Source organism: Equus caballus, chromosome 12 (assembly GCF_041296265.1).
Source record: "Equus caballus isolate H_3958 breed thoroughbred chromosome 12, TB-T2T, whole genome shotgun sequence".
Classification (NCBI taxonomy): domain Eukaryota; kingdom Metazoa; phylum Chordata; class Mammalia; order Perissodactyla; family Equidae; genus Equus; species Equus caballus.
The window spans coordinates 25,756,379-25,776,768 of record NC_091695.1 but is presented as its reverse complement, the minus strand read 5'-3'; the positions used below and the strand labels follow the sequence as shown (position 1 = coordinate 25,776,768).

General features: G+C 45.1%; 1 long non-coding RNA gene and 1 pseudogene across 1 annotated transcript; both read left to right on the top strand.

The window, feature by feature from the left end:
- Positions 1-17,432, top strand: part of LOC138916467 (equilibrative nucleobase transporter 1-like) — a 45,394-nt pseudogene extending 27,962 nt beyond the window's left edge.
- On the top strand, positions 10,421-12,118 carry LOC138916407 (uncharacterized). The gene is made up of 3 exons (XR_011423647.1): positions 10,421-10,520; positions 11,114-11,183; positions 11,809-12,118. It is a non-coding gene; the product is annotated as an uncharacterized lncRNA (long non-coding RNA).
- Positions 17,433-20,390: the final 2,958 nt, after the last annotated feature.

Here is a 20,390-nt window from a genome sequence, read left to right as displayed (position 1 = left end):
ATTGATACCAGGGACACAGGGATGGTTCAACATCTGCAAGTCAATCAACCTGACACATGACATTAACAAAATGAGGAACAAGAACCACATGATCATCTCAGTAGACCCAGAGAAAGCATTTGACAAGATCCAACAGCCATTTATGATAAAATCTCTCAATAAAACGGATAAGAGGGAAATTACTTCAACACCATAAAGGACACATATGACAAACACACAGCCAACATCATACTCAATGGGGAAAAACTGAAAGCATCCCTCTGAGAACAGGAACAAGACAAGGGTGCCCACTCTCACCACTCTTATTCAACCTAGTCCTGGAGGTTTTGGCCAGAGCAATTGGGCAGGAAAAAGAAATAAAAGGAATCCACATAGGCAATGAAGAACTGAAACGCTCACTGTTTGCAGATGACATGATCCTATATATAGAAAACCTTAAAAAATCTATTGGAAAGCTACTAGAAGTAATTAACAATCACAGCAAGGTTGCAGGGTACAAAATCAACTTACGTGAATCAGTAGCATTTCTATACTCTAAGGTAAACTAACAGAAAGAGAACTCAAGAACACAATCCCATTCACAATCACAATGAAAAGAGTAAAATATCTTGGAATACATTTAACCAAGGAAGTGAAAGACCTATACAGTGAAGACTACAAGACTTTCCTGAAAGAAATTGATGACGACATAAAGAGATGGAAAGACATTCCATGCACATGGATTGGAAGAATAAACATAGTTAAAATGTCCATACTACCTAAAGCAATGTACAGACTCAGTGCAATCCCCATCAGAATCCTGATGGCATTCTTCACAGAAATAGAACAAAGAATCCTAAAATTCATATGGGGCAACAAAAGACCCAGAATTGCTAAAGCAATCTTGAGAAAAAAGAAGAAAGCTGGACGTGTCACAATTCCTGACTTCAAAATATACTACTAAGCTATAGTAATCAAAACAGCATGGTACTGGTACAAAAACAGACACACAGGTCAATGGAACAGAATTGAAAGCCCAGGAATAAAACCACACATCTATGGACAGCTAATCTTCGACAAAGGAGCCGAGGGCATACAATGGAGAAAAGAAAGTCTGTTCAACAAACGATGCTGGGAAAACTGGACAGCCACATGTAAAAGAATGAAAATAGACCATTCTTTTTCACCATTCACAAAAATAAACTCCAAATGGATCAAAGACCTAAAGGTAAGACCTGAAACCATAAGGATTCTAGAAGAAAATATAGGCAGTACGCTCTTTGACATCAGTCTTAAAAGGATATTTTTGGACACCATGTCTTCTCAGACAAGGGAAACAGTAGAATGAATAAACAATTGGAACTTCATCAGACTAAACAGCTTCTACAAGGCAAGGGAAAACAGGATTGAAACAAAAACACAACCCACCAACAGGGAAAAAAATATTTTCAAATCATATATCTGACAAAGGGTTAATCTCCATCATACATAAAGAACTCACACAACTCAACAACAAAAAATCAAACAACCTGATCAAAAAATGGGCAGGGCACAGCAGGGAAAGCCTCTGCTCGCCAGTAGCAGAGAGGCCCTGCCCAGCACTCAGAACACCAGGAAGATCCCAAAGAGCGGAAACCCTGGCAGGGTACCAGCCCGCCAGCCACTGCTGTGCCCATGGTCTCCAGCTGTCCCCAGGACTGTGCAAGAGGCACCCAGAGTTCCCGTGGGCGTGTTTGGGGGCTGGGTGGAGCTCCAGCGCCTGGCTCCGCGGCCCAGGGGGAAACTCCAGGGTCCTGCACCGCCAGCAAGGAAAGCCTCTGCTCGCCATTAGCAGAGAGGCCCCGCCCAGCATTCAGAATGCCCAGAAGCTCCCAAAGAGCAGAATTTCCTGCAAGGCAGCAGCCCGCCAACCGCCGCCGGGCCCACGCACTCTGGCCATGTCCCAGATGGGGAAAGGGGCTCCCAAAGATTCCGTGGGAGTAGTTTGGGGCTGGGTGGAGCTCCAGTGGAATGGCTACATGGCCCAGGGGGGAACTTCAGGCTCCCACAGCAGTCTCAGTGAAAGTCTCTGCACAGCACTAGTGGAGAGGTCCTGAACAGCAATCACGAGGCTGGAAGGCCCTGGGGCAAAAGTAGCACAGCTAGGCGAGCTAACCACAGACTGCAGAAGATACCCATAGTTCTGCTGGGATCTATATTGGACAAGTGTGATCTTGTGGGCTGTGACAGTGACAGAGCTGCAATTATAGGTGATCCTGCTCCTGGCTGCTGGTAAAGCCCATAACACCGCTGCAGACCGCAAGGAGGGAGCGTGTCTAGGTGGTCTGCAACAGTAGGCACCAGCAGCCTGAGGCCCCCTTGCGATTGCCCCCACAACTGATGAGGGACCCCACAGGACCACTGTGACTACGAGGAGGGGCCCAGATCCAGTCAGTAACAGCTGACAGGGCTCCTGGTCGGTGCAGTCTAAACAGCTGCTCCCCCCCCCCCCACACAGCAGTTGCAACAAGTGGAAGCAGTAACTAAACTCTATCTCTATGCGCAGGCACAAATCCACGCCATCAAGCAGTATGAAAAAATATATTAAATCTCCAGAACAGAAGGAAAATGATAAGTACCAGAAAACAATCCCAAAGACAATGAAATCTATAACCTTAATGATGATGATTTCAAAACAGCCATTATTAAAAAACTCAACGGGTTAAAAGAGAATTCAGATAGACAACTCAATGAGTTCAGGAGCTATGTCACAAAAGAGCTTGATACTATAAAGAAGAACCAATTAGAAATACTGGAGATGAAGAACACAATGGAGGAGCTTAAGAAAAATCTGGACTCTCTGAGCAGTAGGCTCAATAATATGGAGCACAGAATTAGCGATTTGGAGGATAGGAATACAGAAATGCTGCAGACAGAGGAGGAGAGAGAACTAAGACTAAAAAGAAATGAAGAAACTCTCTGAGAATTATCTGACTCAATTAGGAGATGCAACATAAGGATTATAGGTATATCAGAGGGAGAAGAGAAGGAGAAGGGGGCAGAAGGCCTGTTCAAAGAAATAATGACTGAGAATTTTCCAAACTTGGGAAGCAAGATGGAACTGCATGTGACAGAAGCCAATAGATCTCCAAACTTTATCAATGTAAGAAGGCAAACCCCAAGGCATATAGTAGTGAAGCTAGCAAAAGTCAAGGAGAGAGAGAAAATACTAAGGGCAGCCAGGCAGAAGAAAATAACCTACAAAGGAACCTCCATCAGGCTATCAGCAGATTTCTCAGAAGATACCTTACAGGCTAGAAGAGATTGGAATGAAATATTGAAAACTCTGAAGGACAAAAACCTGCAGCCAAGAAGACTCTACCCAGCGAAAATATCCTTCAAATACGATGGAGAAATAAAAACTTTCCCAGACAAACAAAAGTTAAGGGAGTTCATTGCCACAAGGCCTCCTCTTCAAGAAATGCTCAGGAAGAATCTCATACCTGAAAAATCAAAAAAAGGAAAGGGGTTACAAAACCCAGAACAAAGGAGATAAGCAGAAGGACAATAACAGAAAGTAGCAGCTCTCCATCAGAACAGGTTAGCAAAAGTTAAACAAAACATTAAAGATAAATGGAACGGAAACACCAAGAATAAATATAACCTGGTCATTTTAACCACAAACTCACAACACAGAAAGGAAGAGGAAAAAAAAATCTGACAATAACAGCCTAGAAGGGGAAGAGAAAAGGGATGGAAAGTTTTACTTTAAGGAAATAAGAGGCTATCAGAAAAAGGACTATCTCATCTAGGAGATGTGTTATACAAACCGCCTGGTAACCACTAAACAAATAATAAGAATAAAGACACAAATTACAAACAAGAAGAAAGCCAATACAGAAATTTACCTACTTGAATTAGGAATCCAAAAATCATGGGACGAGAAACAAAGGAAATGCAAAAGAACTGGAAAACAAGTGATAAAATGGCAGCAGTAGGCCCCCACGTTTCAATAATCACTCTAAATGTAAATGGATTGAACTCTCCAATCAAAAGACACAGAGTGGCAGGGTGGATCAAAGAACAAGATCCAACAATATGCTGCCTCCAGGAAATACACACCTTAGCCCCAAAGACAAACACAGACTCAGAGTGCAGGGATGGAAGACGATACTCCAAGCTAATAATGAACAAAAGAAAGCAGGTGTTGCCATACTTATATCAGGCAACGTAGACCTCAAAGCAAAGCAGATGAAGAAAGACAATGAGGGGCAGTATACAATGATAAAAGGGACACTCCACCAAGATGACATAACACTTATAAATATATACGCACCCAACACAGGAGCACGAAAATTTGTAAAGAAACTATTAACAAAACTAAAAGGAGACATCCACAACAATACAATAATAGTAGGGGACCTCAACACCCCATTAACACCAATGGATAGATCATCCAGACAGAAAATCAACAAGAAAATTATAGAATTAAATGAAAAATTAGACCAGATGGACTTAATAGATATATAAATAGATATATATAGAACACTTCATCCAAAAACAGCAGGTTACACATTCTTCTCAAGTGCACATGGAACATTCTCAAGGATAGACCATATCTTGGGAAACAAAGCAAGCATCAATAAATTCAAGAGGGTTGAAATAATACTGAGCATCTTTTCAGATCAGAGGGAAATTCATTGCAATACAGGCTCACCTCAATAAGCAAGAAAAATCTCACATAAACAACCTCAAACGACACCTAACAGAATTAGAAAAAGAAGAACAAACAAAGCCCAAAGTCAGTAGAAGGAGGGAGATAATAAAAATTACAGCAGAAATAAATGAAATCGAAACAAAAAAGACAGTAGAAAGAATCAATGAAACAAAGAGTTGGTTCTTCGAAAAAATTAACAAAATCGATAAGCCCTTAGCCAGACTCACTAAGAAAAAAAGAGAGAAGTCTCAAATGAATAAAATTAGAAATGAGAGAGAAGAAATCACAACAGATACCAAAGAAATACAAAGGATCGTAAGAGAATACTATGAAAAACTATATGCCAACAAATTGAACAACCTAGAAGAAATGGATAAATTCCTATACTCATACAACCTCTCCAAACTGAATCAGGAAGAAATAGAGAATCTGAATAGACCAATCACAAGTAAAGAAATAGAAACAGTAATCAAAAACCTCACCCAAAACAAGAGTCCAGGACCAGACGGCAACTCTGCAGAATTCTACCAAACATTCAAAGAAGATTTAATACCTATCCTTCTCAAACTGTTCCAGAAAATTGAGGAAGACGGAGCACTCCCTAACACATTCTATGAAGCCAACATCACCCTGATCCCCAAACCTGACAAGGACAACACAAAGAAGGAAAACTACAGGCCAATATCACTGAGGAACATAGATGCAAAAATCCTCAACAAAATTTTGGCAAACCGAATACAGCAATACATCAAGAAGATTATACACCATGATCAAGTGGGATTCATACGAGGGACACAGTGATGGTTCAACATCTGCAAGTCAATCAACCTGATTCACTACATTAACAAAATGAGAAACAAAATCCACATGATCATCTCAACAGATGCAGAAAAAGCATTCGAAAAGATCCAACATCCATTTATGATAAAAAACCTCAACAAAATAGGTATAGAAGGAAAGTACCTCAATATAATAAAGGCCATATATGACAAATCCACAGCCAACATCATACTCAACGGACAAAAACTGAAACACATCCCTCTGAGAACAGGAAGAAGACAAGGGTGCCCACTCTCACCACTCTTATTCAATATAGTAATGGAGGTGTTGGCCAGAGCAATATGGCAGGAAAAAGAAATAAAAGGAATCCAAATAGGCAACGAAGACGTAAAACTCTCGCTGTTTGCAGACGACATGATCTTATATATATAAAAAACCCCAAAGAATCCATAGGAAAACTATTAGAAACAATTAACAGCTATAGCAAAGTTGCAGGGTATAAAATCAGCATACATAAATCGGTAGCATTTCTATACGCTAACAATCAACTACCAGAAAGAGATCTCAAGAACTCAATCCGATTCACGAGTGCAACAAAAAGAATAAAATACCTTGGGAAAAATTTAACCAAGGAAGTGAAAGATCTATACAATGAAAACTACAAGACTTTCTTGAAAGAAACTGATGACGACATAAAGAGATGGAAAGACATTCCACTCACATGGATTGGAAGAATAAACATAGTTAAAATGTCCATGCTACCTACAGCAATCTACAGATTCAACGCTATCCCAATCAGAATCCCAATGACGTTCTTTACAGAAATTGAACAAAGAATCCTAAAATTCATATGGGGCAACAAAAGACCCAGAATTGCTAAAGCAATCCTGAGAAAGAAGAACAAAGCTGGAGGCATCACAATCCCTGGCTTCAAAGCATACTACAAAGCTACAATAATCAAAAGAGCATGGTACTGGTACAAAAACAGGTGTACAGATCAATGGAACAGAATTGAAAACCCAGAAATAAAACCACATATCTATGGACAGTCAATCTTCGACAAAGGAGTCGAGGGCATACAATGGAGAAAAGAAAGTCTGTTCAACAAATGGTGCTGGGAAAACTGGACAGCCACATGTAAAAGAATGAAAATTGACCATGCTTTTTCACCATTCACTAAAATAAACTCAAAATGGATCAAAGACCTAAAGGTTAGGCCTGAAACAATAAGTCTTCTAGAAGAGAATACAGGCAGTACACTCTTCAACATCAGTTTGAAAAGAATCTTTTCGGACACCATAACCCCTCAGGCGAGGGAAACAATAGAAAGAATAAACAAATGGAGCTTCATCAGACTAAAGAGCTTCTTCAAGGCAAGGGAAAACAGGATCAAAACAAAAAACCAGCCCACTAATTGGGAAAAAATATTCACAAGTTATTTATCTGACAAACGGTTAATCTCCATAATATATAAAGAACTCACACAGCTCAACAACAAAAAATCAAACAACCCAATCAAAAAATGGGCAGGAGACATGAACAGACATTTCTCAAAAGAGGATATACGGATGGCTAATAGACACATGAAAAGATGCTCATCATCACTAATCATCAGGGATATGCAAATCAAAACTACACTAAGATATCACTTTACGCCTGTTAGAACGGCAAAAATATCCAAAACCAAGAGTGACAAATGTTGGAGAGTCTGTGGAGAAAAAGGAACACTCATACACTGTTGGTGGGAGTGCAAACTGGTGCAGCCACTATGGAAAACAGTATGGAGATTTCTCAAAAAGTTAAAAATAGAAATACCTTATGACCCAGCCATCCCACTACTAGGTACCTATCCTGAGAACCTGAAATCAGCAATTCCAAAAGTCCCATGCACCCCTATGTTCATCGCAGCATTATTCAGAATAGCAAAGTCATGGAACCAACCTAAGTGCCCAGCAACTGATGATTGGATAAAGAAGATATGATATATAAATACAATGGAATACTACTCAGCCATAAAAAAGGACAAGGTCATCGCATTCACAACAACATGGATAGACCTTGAGGGTCTTATGTTGAGTGAAATAAGCCAGACAGAGAAAGACGAACTCTGTAGGACTCCACTCATAGGTGGTAATTAACATATAGACAAAGAGAACTGATCGGTGGTTACCAGGGGGAAGGGGGAGGTGGGGGGAAGGCACTAGGGGTGAAGTGGTGTGCCTACAACATGACTAATAATAATGTACAACTGTAATTTCACAAGTTTGTTAACTTTCATAATCTTACTAAAAAAAATGCGCAGGGGATAGGAACAGACATTTCTCCAAACAAAATACACAGATGACCAATAGGCACATGAAAAAATGCTCATCATCACTGATCAGGGAAATACAAATCAAAACTACACTAAGACATCACCTTATACCCATTAGAATAGCTAAAATAACCAAAACAAAAAATAAATGTTGGAGAGGTTGTGGAGAAAAAGGAACCCTCATACACTGATGGTGGGAATGTAAATTGTCGCAGCCTCTGTGGAAAACAGCATGGAGATTTCTCAAAAAATTAAAAATAGGGATACCATATGACCCAGCCCTCTCACCACTGGGTACTTGAAATCAGCAATTCAAAGAGATGAATGCACTCCTATGTTCGTCGCAGCATTATTCACAATAGCCAAGAAGTGGAAGCAACATAAGTGCCCATTGACTGATGACTGGATGAAGAAGATATGGTATATATATAAAATGGGATACTACTAAGCCATGAAAAAGGATAAAATAGTCCCATTCACAGCAACATGGATGGACCTTGAGAGTATTATGTTAAGTGAAACAAGCCAGATAGAGAAAGACAATCTCTGTATGACTCTACTCATATGTGGAAGATAAACAAACACATGGACAAAGAGAACAGATTAGTGGTTACCAGGGGAAAAGAGGGTCGGGGTTGGGCACAAAGGGTGAAGAGGTGCGCCACAAGATGCCTGAAAAATAATAATGTACAACTGAAATTTCACAAGGTTGTAAACTATCATAACCTCAATCAAAAACATGTAGGTCTACTGAGCACACTGTAGCTTGTGATACAAGGAGAGAATGTGCTGATCAGAGGCCCCAGGGAAGTGGGCCCCTTGTTGGCATAGGTCAACCTAAATTATGTTATTGGGACAAGATATGGACATTGGTCTCTTGAGAGTTTGATTAATGTAGGTCAGCCCCAAAGACCCTGATCACTTCTGCCTGTTAATATGAGTAGCTGTCATTTGTTGAGCAATAAGTAAATGTCAGTTCCTGCATCGGTCAGGGATGTTAGTGGCAGGCAAAAGAAACTCTCCCTGGTTGATCTGAGTAGAAAAGTGAGTTTGTTAAAAGGAAGTGAGGTAGCTAATAAAAGTGCAGAAAGGGCTACAGAAGCCGACTTGGAACCAAAACCAGGAGACAGGACAGGTCTGGGGAGGACCCCACTGCCGCTGCTATAATTCAGACCTTGTGGCTGGGACCATAGGGACTCTGGATCCATCTTCTAACACTATGGCCACTGCAGTGCCAGGAATGTGATATTGCCACTGCCACAACCAGCGAGAGGTCTTCTTGGCCCCCACCTTTTGGTCATTAGGTCCAGATTCAAAGGCTTGAATGGATGCTTCTGTTTAGTAGAGTCCAGTCATATCCCTTAGCTGTCAAGGAGGCTGGGAACCTATTTGGCTCTTTCGTCTTCAATAATGAGAGGCCCGCTCCCCATCAAGATCCATAGGAGGAGGAGTTCCAGAAACCTCAGGAAGGTGGTAAGGTAGTCAGGCAGCTCACAGTATGTCCACTACACACTGACTGCCTAGTGAGGTAGGTACTGTTATGCCCACTTTATAAACGATGGTATGAAGTACAGAGAGGGGAAGGAACTTGTCCAGGGTCACACAGCTAGTAAGTGATAGATCCTAGATTCAAACCTGGACTGTCAGACTCCAGAACACACACCCTCAGCCATTGCTCCATACCTCCACTGGATGTTCATGAAATGGAATTTCCAGGGTCAGTAAGCTGTGGCTTTCTGATTGTGGATTGTGTGACGTAAAGGAGACTTTCCTTGGGGTAGAGGTGCCTGAGCGGCGAACTGGCCAACAAGAATCAGCTCCATCTTGTCATTGACTGCAGTAGCTCTATCCAACATGCAAAGTGGCCCTGCAGGCGGGGCTTAGGGAGGGGAGTGAGCAGAAGCCAGCTCAAAGCTTCTGTCTGGTTTCTTGTTGAGTCATTCCTTTGACTTCTGCTTCGATCTCCTTAAGTCAGTGGATACAGAGGAAGGGTATTTCCATTCCTTGGCTTAAGATGGGATGTATTCTTCCCTGTTCTTCCCAGTCCTTTCCAATGTGTACACTGTTAGCATCACTTATGAAGGAAAGGACACTGTCCTGTGCATGTGTCAAGGTCGCCCCACCTCCACACCTTTGCTCATGTTGCTCCTTCCACCTGGAATGCCCCTGCTTCTTTCCTTTCTATTCACTACCAATCCATCTAGAGGGGAGTCAGCTCCTTCTTGCCGTGGGAACTTTCGTTTCTTCAAAATGTAAAGCAATACACAACTTTGTAAAAGTGTTCTTACTTATAGATGCTTTTGTTTCCAAAGGAGAGTCTCCAAAGACTGAAATTGATCAAGTGATACTTTTAGTTGTAATAGATATTGGCAGACTCATTTCCAAAATGTCTGTGGCAGTTCACATTCCCACCAGTAAAGCAGGAGAGCTGTGCATTTTGGACAAGCTCCCAAGGAGATTCTGCAATGCAGCACAGGATAGGAACCACTGGCTCCAAGCGATCTGAGAATGGCCCCCAGGTTCCTGGAAAGGGTGACAGGAGAGATGCTGGGAGGCAATGAGTGGGCCCCCCATGGAAGTGAAGAAATGCAGGGTTCTTCTCATCCCTCTCACAACCCTCAGGCTGTGGCAAACCCTTCTTCCTCTGGGGAACTTCCTCCAAGGCCACTATATAAAATGTCACTGCGGGATGGAGCAAGAGAAGATCTGGGATTTGGGAACACCTCAGGACCTGGGAACACTTCTTCGTAGGTACGTGCTTTCTGGTGTAGTGTAACTGGTTCCAAGTAAATGTTCAATCTCTTGGGACACATCTGGCCTGGACTGGGAGGTTCTGGAGGGTTGGGCGGGACTGTGTGCAGCTGTCAGGTTGCATGGGTGTCAGCAGGGACAGGAATTCTCATCCTCTACCTTTCACGTTCCTTCTGACGTATGCCAAAGCTCTCCTTGTCTGGGGAAGGCAGTGATGCACATGTGGCTTCTTGAGCTTTGAGGAGGGAACCCACTTTCTAAGTGCTGTGTATTCCTAGGAAGGCCAAAAATCATTGTTTCTGGATCCTCTTTGTTTCATAGTCTGTGAGGGGCCCATTAAGTACAAAAAGTAAAAGTAATACCTCCCTTATTCACACGCAGGTCCACAGGAAAGCCAAACTTGGCTCTCCCTCATGGTCTGCTTCATTCTATTCTAGCATCCTGGAGCCTCAGGGGCTGGGCTCAGCATTAGCTTTTCTAGTCCATCCTGACTTCTATTCATGCCTACTCTTTCTCCACCTCACTCCCAAGTTCCCCTAATGGTGTGGCTGTGATGTTTGTGTGTTTATGACAAAGTGTGTTCTCCATTTCAGGACAAAGTCAAGATGAAACTCCCCCTACTTCTGGCTCTTCTATTTGGGGCAGTTTCAGCCCTTCATCTAAGTAAGTCTCTTTGGTTTTCAGTCTTTCTTTCTCTCCTTTGCTCCTTTCTGCATTACATAAGGTGAGAGTCAAAAATTCACCTCCTTCTCTCGCTATCCCCTATTCCAGGATCTCTGCATTTAGAGGAGCAGGGTCTCTAGAGCCTGGAGTTAAAGGGACTCTTCAGGGCATCCGTATATCTGCAGTCTTGGTTATAGTATGACATTCTCAGTTTTGTCCTTTCTTCATAATGTTAATGATGATCACAATAATGACTTCCTTTTCCTTTGAGCTCACTGAGTGCACTGTGCTAAACATTTTCTGTGCATCATCTCCTTTAATCCTCATATCATCCCCATGAGCTCCCCTTGGGAGCTTGCCCATTTGTACACCCATATCACAAGTAAAGTAAAGCTAGTAGATGATGGAATCGGTACACAAACCTGCAACACCATGACGCTAACACCTTGCTCTTAACACCATGACTCATGTGGGAGGCTGGGTTCTCCTCACGGAGCCTTGTTTCAAGTTCTTGTCTTTCCAAGGCTGAGCTCTCAGATGCCTAGGGCAAGGTGGAAACTGTCCATGGTTGTGGAGGAATGGCGAGAGATTTGAAGGATGAGCATTTGGCTTTTCTCTCTGTCAGGGACTGAAACATCCAACTTTGAGAGCCCCTTGGGGGATGACACCCTGCCTCAGGATGGGGAGATGCCAGAACATGGGGCAATGTATGCTCCTACGGAGGGAATGATGCTGCCAGAGGGAGAGGAGGAGGGGGGCTCTGGAAGCGAAGATGACCCCGAGGAAGAGGGGCTGTCAAGTCTGTCTCAGCCCTAGAAGAAGTGGACGAAGACTTTCAGTGTCCTAAGGAAGAGGATACAGTCAAACTGGAAGACATCCCTGGATGCAAGACCTGCCACTTTATTGTGTTGGTGAGAGCCATGACATATGATGAAACTCAGGTGAGTGGTCTGTGCCTGAGCTGAGACCTGGAGCGGGGAGGAGGGCATGGAGGGGGATGTCTCCGGCCTCTGTGTCACTGGTTATTTTCCTCACTGAGGACCCTGGGGGTGTCAGCAAGGGCTGAGGCCCTGAGAGGTGTTAGATGTGGGTAAGGGGGATAAGAGTGGTGGATCATGTGGAAACAGAAGTTATGTTTTGATCTCCAGTCTTCAAATGGCTGTGGGGTTGGGGTGGGGATTGGGGGATTGAACTGTGGAGACTTCGAGACCCTGGGCTAAGGTTGTGTGAATTCCTGTGGGAGGGGAGCTTCATTTTCCTCACCACAGTGTTCCACTTTCCTTGTAATTCATGCCCAGATCCTCCTTTCTCCATCAGCCTTCCCAGATCCAGGGCTGCAGAAGAAGCTCTGCTCTTTCTGGAGCTACGCTTTCTCTCGGCACTTTGCCTGGCACCTGATGTGGCTGTCTATGATACAATTGTGGCATTACCTCTTTATTGGCACCCTCAACTCTCTACTCACCACCTTGGCCAAGGGAGACAGGGCACTAGGTATGTGGTGGGGCTGGGAGGCATCCCATCTGTGCATCCCAGCTGGGGACTTGGAATCTCGAGGGGCGCGGGGTGCTAAGCCCAGTAGGGCTATGTGCTCCAGAGAAAGGTCTGAGCAGGGATGTGGGGAGGATGATCAGGGAGGGCAGGGTGGGTGGGTCCCCTCCTGTAAGGTAGTCCTGGAAATTTCTTATCTCTCAACCCTTCTCTGCCCTCTGCAGTCAGCATCTACACAAATGCCTTTGCCATCACTCAGTTCTTTGGAGTGCCCTGTGCCCCCTGGAATGGCCTGCTCATGGACCAGCTTAAACAGAGGTACCAGAAGAAAGCGAGCAAGACAGGTGAGACCTGGGCTTGGGAGCATCAGGGAACCAGGAGAGGAGAGATCTTCATTTACCTGTCTGCCCATCTTCTCTTTTGTTCTTAATCTTTTTCTACTTGCATCCATCCGTCTATCCCTCCATTCCTCCATCCATCCATCCATCTGTCTGTCTTACCACTAGTCACTGAGTGCCAAATATGGGCCAGACGTAGATCCAGATTCAACAACGGACAAGACAGATATGTCGTTGTTCTCAGTGTAGAGAGTGGAGAAAGGCAAGTCATTAGGCATTACAATCCAGGAAGGAAACCCACAGGGGGCTGTGGGGACACAATAAGGGCACACAGCCTGTTCCAGATGAGGATGAGATCGGTGCATGGGAAGGCTTCCTGGAGAAAGTGGCATCTAAGCTGAAACCTGAAGGATGAGTCAGAAGTGAGGAGATGAAGAGGAGGGCCCTGGGAGAGTGGCCCAAGAATACGGTGGGCTGAAGGTGGGGTCAAGGTTGTGAAGGAGAGAGGGAAACCTTGAGGAATCCGAGGAATCCCTTCAAGTGATTCAAGGACTGGCCGGTGGTGTAGTGGTTAAGTTTAGCACACTCTGCTCCTGCAGCCCGGGTTTGTGGGTTAGGATCCCAGGTGCAGACCTACACCACTCATCAGCCATGCTGTGGTGGCAACCCACATACAAAATAGAGGAAGATTGGCACAGATGTTAGGTCACGGCAAATCTTCCTCAGCAAAAAATTTAAAGAAAAAGGTAATTCAGGCTGGCCAGGGTACAAAGGAGTATGGAAGGGGTCAGAGAGAGAGCCATGAGAAGGGGCAGGCTGTGCCCCATGCCGAGGAGCTTGGACAAGCTCCTTGGACATGAGTCAAGGAACAGAGGGGTGCTGAGGTATTTTAACCTGCAGGGGTTGGGGATGGGGAGGGACAAAAGTAGAGAGTAACATTTCTCCTATGACTTTCATCTACACCCCTCCCTGACTCCCCTGCCCTGCTTCTCCTACCCTGCTGGAGTATTCTACAGCAAATCTCAGTCTTCAAACCATTTCATCTGTAAATACTTCAGGTTGTAGCTCTAACAGATAAGTCTTCTTTTACTTGAATATCACCATAGGATCATTACTACATCTACAAGAAACCCTCAATGATTTCTTAATATCATCTACTATGCAGTCTGCTCAAATTTCCCTAATTGTCTCAAATATGTCTTTTTACAGTTGATTTGTTCAAATTAAGAGCCACACAGGGTATTTGGTTGATGTGCCTTTTATGTCTTTGTAAACGTATAAGCGTCGTCTCCCACATGCTTTTTGTCCTTGTTTATTTGTTGAAGAAATGGGGTGGTTTGCTCTGTCACATTTCCCACATTTTGGATTTAGCATCCATTTGGTGTCATTTAAAATGTTTCTTTGGCTATTTTCTGTTATCACACAGGTTGGAAGTTCAAGGAGACTCAGTTTAATATTTTTCTCAAGAATAATTCAGAGGTGGAGCTGTGGGCTTCCTGTGGGCTCCTGTCAGCAGGCCCCTGGTACCTATTGTCCTGTTCTTATCATGTTAAGATTGGTCAATGGGCTCAGACATTGTCAGCCTCATCCAGTTATTATAAAGTTTCCCATCGACTGTGTGCCTGATGATTGTAGCAGCCATTGATGATCAATGCCTCGACCCATTATTTTATTATGGCTGCAAAGTGGTGATTTCCTGTTTCCATCTTTCCCTCTGCTTTCAACAGTGAGAATTCCTTTAGAAAGAAAAACTTCCCCTTATTAACTATTTTGTTACCCTGGCATAAATGCTTGGTTTTTCTTCTTTTTACCAGTTTTGATAATAATGAAGTGATGCCCTAGCAACCTTCAGGGGTGACTACTCATTGTTTCTCTTTCAAAGTCTCATTTTAAATGTACTTGATGTGTTTCAATCCATTTTCACCACGATTCCTTTTGATGTTCAAACTGCCACATCTTTGGCCATTGGGAACTTTACCAATCCAGTATCTGTGTCCTTTAGACATAATCCCATTCGTTTTAGAGAGTGTCTTTACTTTCTAGCACAATGGGATATTCACGTCCATCTCATGGGGTATGTTTCCGATCCCAGAACTGAAACCAGCCATTTCGCCAAGCAACGCTGGGTCCCTTTAATGGGACATGGTATTTAAAGACTGTAGTCTGGATGCTAGCATTTCTAATTCTCCTGGGTTGTCATTGCTTTTGGGCTTTGGATAGAGTTAAAGCACACATAATTTTTTGGAAGAAAAAATACATCATGAATGCCTAATAATGATACTTTAATTCAAATTTGACATTTCTATCTCTTTTTCTCTTCCTCTGGAACTGTTGGTTCTTAACAATACTATACAGACATACACTTGTATAGTATTTTAAAAATATGTTTTATATATTATCACTGGTTTTAGCAATATCGATACTATTAATAACAAGACTGTTGCTGAATGCTGTCCCTCTCTCTCTCTCTGTCCCTCCGTCCTTCCATCCTTCCTTCCATTCTCCTCCTTAGCATATGTCCCACAAGACGATGCACAGTCAAATTACTGTTTTAAGAATCACCAACTTGACACAAAGTTATGTTCATTGGTTTCATTTTGTTCCTGATTTTGGAGGATTGCTTTGCTTGTTCTCTTCCTATTATTTTAATTTAATTTTTAAATATTTGTATATCAAACATTTACATTTTCCCAAAGCCAAAACCATGAAACAGTATACATTCAAAGAAGTTTAGTTTTCCTCTCTGTTCCCTGCACCCTATTCGTTCCCTCTGTCTTTAGGCAACGATCTTTTTCTTAAAGACAGACTATATGGACATAATTTCACTCTCAGATAAAGGCCACATACTGCACGTGCTGTTCTGCAGTCTTCCTGCTATGTGACTCTCTGTCCCGAGGATGCTCCCCAGCAGGGCCTTCTCCTCACTCCTCTCACGCTGCCTAGTTATCCGTGACGGGGCTGCAGGACAGCCAAGACAGCTGTCCCTCCGGATGGCTGTTTGGATCGCCCCTGTCTTTTGTTAGTACCTGTCGTGCTACACAAAATGCCTGGCTGCAGGTTGCAAGGGCCAGAGCAGGTGGCCCTGTTAGGAGGCCATTGCAATTTGTGTAATCTGTGAGTGAGTGATGGTGGTTTAAAAGTAGGATGAGTTGGTGGGGATGGAGAAGAGTGGATACATTTGAATGATAATTAGGATGTGGATCATCAACATTCACTGATGGACTGGAGATGGGGCATGTGGGAGAAAGAGGATTCGAGGATGACCCCCTGGGTTTCTGCCTGGAAAGTTAGATGGATGGTGGCTCCTCCCTTTACCCAGATCTCTCTTGCCTCCTTCCTGCCCTCCATTGTGCCCGCCTCCAGGCAGCCTCTCCTCTTTACTTTTGGACCAGGTTTCTCAGTCTCGGCGGTGGCCCTTTGCTCCACGGTTCCTTCTCTGGCCCTGACGTCTCTGTTGTGCCTGGGCTTCGCCCTCTGTGCCTCAGTCCCTGTCCTCCCCCTCTAGTACGTCACCGTCATCCTGCAAGTGATCAGCAGCTCCTTCCTCTATGGGGGCAATGCTGCCTTCCTGAACCTTGTGTAAGTGGGCTTGGGGTGCATTACATAATGGGGGACACACGACGCAAAGGGAAGTGTGCTGGAGGTACAGAAATTGGGAGGCGAAGATGGGCCTGAGATGGTCAGGTGATGGAGACAGTGTCTGGGAGCAGGTGTAGGGGGTGGTGCCTGGAGGTGAGGCTGGCAGGAGGAGTAGAGCTTTCATGCGCCTGAGCCTTCGTATCAGCTCTCCCTCTGCCTCTTTTATCTACCTGGTGAATGCTTATTCACACTCCGAGGTCCACTTCTGTTCCAACATTCCCAGGGAAGAGTTGGAAAGAAAGTGTCTTCCCTTATTTGTGCTCTGGGCACTCTATTCTTGCTGCCTTTGATGGTGCACACATCATCTGGCATATAGTGATGTGTTTTTGTGTTCACCTTTTTCTTGCAACTTCCCTGGGATGCAGCGTGTGTCTGGGTCCTTGCTGTTTTCCCACTGTCAAGCACAATAACTTCTCTGTGTTCTGTGGTTTGAAAGCCTGACCAAAGGCAAAGGGGACAGGGCTGTGTGGGTGAGGGTGGGTGAAGGCAGGCCGAGGACAGGGGAGTTGTGAGCAAGTAGCTGACAAAGGCCCACCCAGATCAGGCCCTGCTTGGAGGGAGGGTCCCTGAGTCTCACTGGAACCCCATTTGTCTCTTTCCCAGTTTCCCTCCGGAGCACTTTGGGAAGATCTTTGGGCTAGTGATGGCCTTGTCAGCCATTGTGTCTCTGCTCCAGTTCCCCATCTTCACCTTCATCAAGGGCCCCCTCCAGAATGACCCGTTCTACGTGAGTATTGTGGGCCTCAGACCACCAAGGACACCCGGATCTGGGTGACTCAATGGGCACCCATCAGGGGGCGCCCCACATCTGGCTGAGGTATTTCCTGCAGAAACATTGCTGCACACGGGTACATCTTTGGTCTTACTTCTCAAACTGGGATCAGTTGGGAGCACCCTGCCTCGTGCTGTGGGTACCTGAAACCACAGGGTTATCATGGGGTGGCTGCCCAGAGGGTCCAGGTTCCTCAGAGACTTGGGGAGAAAATATTTTTCTATGTGTGTGGAGACAAGTAATCTTATTCTGGAGGAGAATGCAAAATCCTCACAATGATTCATGAAAACCTAAGACTTGAAAGATATTTCCTGCTTGCGACGAGCACAGGTGGACCTTGGTCTCGGCCCTAGGGATGCAACATGCATTGGATTCCACAGCTGGTCTGAGTGGCAGGAGTCTGTGCTCTCGCCCCTACATCCCCACACCACCAGGGATGCTCAGCCGTCCAGCCCTGGGAGGTGGGCATGACTCTCCATCTGTTTGCAGATAGGAGAAACTGAGGCTCAAAGATTTGGTTTGTGGGACTTCTATGTTCAGAAGCCCACAGCAAAGGAGCAGAAGTCCTTTGACTTTGAGTTCAGTGTTCTGACCATGGCACAGCCCTTTAGCCACATTTTGAAATGATCAGCAAAGTGTAGAACAGGAGTTTAAATCAGTCATTGGGAGAAAAAAAAATCCGTGAAGTGAAAGACTGAGGAGAATTACTTTGTTGTGATATCGGAGCACCCTTACTGAATATTCAAAAGATACGATGTAGCTCTGGTCCCTCCGTCAGCTTCCTGTGTGGCCCTGAGCTGGTCACCGAATGCCGCCTGGGCCTCTCTTTCTTCATCCATGAATTGGGCACAATATCCCTCCCCACCTGGCACCACAGGGCAGAATGAAAAGTAACGCAGAGTCCTTCCTCCAGGGCACCAGAGTGTCTGAGTGAAAAGTGGAAGATAAACTAGGCAGAATTCTGGTCCCCTCATTGGTCGTGGGCACTGTTCAGAGTTCCCGGACTTCACCTCCCTCCTTCCTGTCCCTCTCCATGTGAACGTGATGCTGGTGCTCGTCACTCTTCTCACGTTCATTCACCCCTTCCTGGTGTACCGCGAGTGCCAGCGGAAAGAAGGCCCCCCTGCAATCGCTTAGTTCGGAAGCCCTCCATTTTTACCTCTGCGGATGCTTTTGCTAATCTTCCCCTACCTTTGAGGACCCCTTATCCAGGCAGTATTTGCTCACTCAGGCTACTTGTATTAAGCAGACATTACTTTTTCTTAAAAAAAAAAAGAAGACACATAACTGCTAGCTGAGACTTCTGATAGGCAAGAAAGGAATTTCAATGCCAAGCTGATTGATACCATACAGACCCAAAGCAAAAGCTTGGGGAAGTTCTCCTTAGTCCCAGAGCAGGAAGCACATGGCCTTGGTAGAGCCTTGACCCAAAGGGAGATGATGTGATGGGAGAGGAGGTGTGTCACCTGCTTCTCTAGGCCTCTTTGGCCCTGAAGCCCATGTGTGCCTGGACCCTGTACCGCCAGGTAAATTTCCAGGTGGAGGGTGAGGTTGTCATGGCCTCAGCTATGCCCCCTGGCATTTGGAGGTGGTGCCCAGCTCTCCCTCAAAGGCACAGCCTTGGTTAGAGAGTGGCAGCAACAAAGGCTTGTTTAGAGAGCCTTGGGAGAAAGAGGAGAGACGGGGTAGTGTGTGGGGGTCCCCTGGGCCTGAGATCCAGCTCCGCTACTGATGCTGGAGGCCCTTGAGCAGACCCTCATCAGTTTCCCATCTGTAAAATGAGAGGGTTCTGGAGCTGGAGGGTCTTTCTGAAGCTAACGTTCTAGAAGGTTTTAATAGGAATGGCAGAGAATCAGGCCACCCAGAGAGCCTTGGGTACCATCTGGCCTGCTCGACTGAAGGATTTCTGACAAAACCTCTTAGGGATGTTTTCCTCATCAAGAAGGGAGATGATGATTTACTTCGGGAATTGTATAAAAATGTTCTCGGGAGAAGAATTTTGTAGAACGATAAAGTCCTTCTGCTTAAGGCAACTACTGTTTCACCGTTTCAGGCTTTGGGGCTGTTGTGTGCGTGTGTGTGCTCCTGCCTCATGCCTCAGCTTCCTGGGGAGTGGACTCAGAAGTGGAGTGAGGAATCTGGCAGCAGCATCCTGATGTGGCAGCTGGACCCAGAGTGGGGTAGGAGACTTCAGACTGGTATCCAGCTACCTGGTTCTAGGATGGGCTTGAGAAGCCCCTCCACCCCTGCACCCTCACCCCCTCCCAGGAGTCCCTTCCTTTGCCTCCCCTTCCTCCACACCCCATCCCACTCCCCACCACAATACTCCACACCCCCAGCTGGAAGCACTAGATAGAATCAGAAGGGCCCCGGGTAGGTCTCAGTTCTGCCACCCAGCAACTGGGCAAGTCCCTTAACCATTCTGGATCACAACTTCCTCACCTGCAAAAAGCAATGAATCATTTCTATCCCTGAGGGCAACAGTGGGAAATTACAGTAATTGCTACTGCCTAGCCCATGGTGGGAGCACGTGCACATTTGTTCCTTCATTTCCTCATGACCAGAAAGGAAAGGGGTAGCAAGGAGGGAGAAGGGGAGGGACCGGGAGGGAGAGAGATGGTAGGTGGGCGAGATGGGACAATCTGGAATACAACAGGTGTTTTCTTCCACTTAGCCTGGAGAGGGGCCGGGAGAGGACAGTGAGGGGGAGGGGGCTGGCAGGCAGATTCATTCATCCAATCAGTCTGTCCATTAGCTAATGTTTATGGAGCCTCTACAATGCATCATGCACTGTCCTAGGTGCTGGGGTTACAGAGATACACAAGGGGCTGGAACACAGGTCTTCTGTGAACTGCTGGAAGCGTAATTTCCAGGGGCCTGGGGACCTGGGTCTGAAGACAGACATCAGAGTGCTCGTGAACGGCTTTCATCTTGTCTTGCTCCAAAACTTTCCAAGGCTTCCTGCTGTCC